Source organism: Eimeria mitis, genomic scaffold (genome assembly GCF_000499745.2).
Source record: "Eimeria mitis Houghton genomic scaffold, Emh_scaff1214, whole genome shotgun sequence".
NCBI lineage: Eukaryota > Apicomplexa > Conoidasida > Eucoccidiorida > Eimeriidae > Eimeria > Eimeria mitis.
The window spans coordinates 9,565-10,325 of record NW_013568242.1 but is presented as its reverse complement, the minus strand read 5'-3'; positions in this window follow the sequence as shown (position 1 = coordinate 10,325).

The following is a 761-nucleotide window of genomic DNA, read 5'->3' as shown; positions in this document are numbered from 1 at the left end:
CTGCTGCTGCTGCTGCTGCTGCTGCTGCTGCTGCTGCTGCTCTGCGGTGAGGAAGAAGTGCAGCAGCTCAGCAAAGGCAGCAGCAACCAAAGGATGGCCTCCCAGCACATGCGCCCGTATACGCCTGAGCAGCAGCAGCAGCAGCAGCAGCAGCAGCAGCAGCAGCAGTAGCAGTAGCAGCAGCAGCAGCAGCAGTAGCAGCGGTAGCAACAGTAGCAGCAGAAGCAGCAACAGCAAGAGCAAGAGCAACAGCAACAGCAAAAAGAACAGCAGCAGGAGCACAAGCAAACAGCAACAGCAGCAGCGTGCATACGCGCGACAGCCAGGGTCTAGGGTTTAGGGTTTAGGGTTATATTGCTATAGATAAGCCGTAAGGGTTTAGGGTTTAGGGTTTAGGGTTTAGGGTTTATTGCTTTCGGCTTCTTACTGTTGATTTGTTTTATATGTATTAAAATGTATTTATTTTTTATTGTTTAGTGTTTACTATTTATTATATATTTTTTATTTTTTATTTATTATTTATTAACTAGGGTTTAGGGTTTAGGGTTTAGGGTTTAGGGTTTAGGGTTTGACCTGTGCGGCAAGAAGTACAGCCTGCAGGCGACAGGGAGGTTTAGGGTTTGTTGAGGGTTTTGAGGGTTTATGCTCGCCGTGTGCAGCAACCCTAAACCCCCGATGCCCCCAGGCAGCTGCAGCAGCAGCAGCAGCAGCAGCAGCAGCAGCGGCAGCAGCAGGAGAAGCAGCAGCGAAGGAGGAGGAGA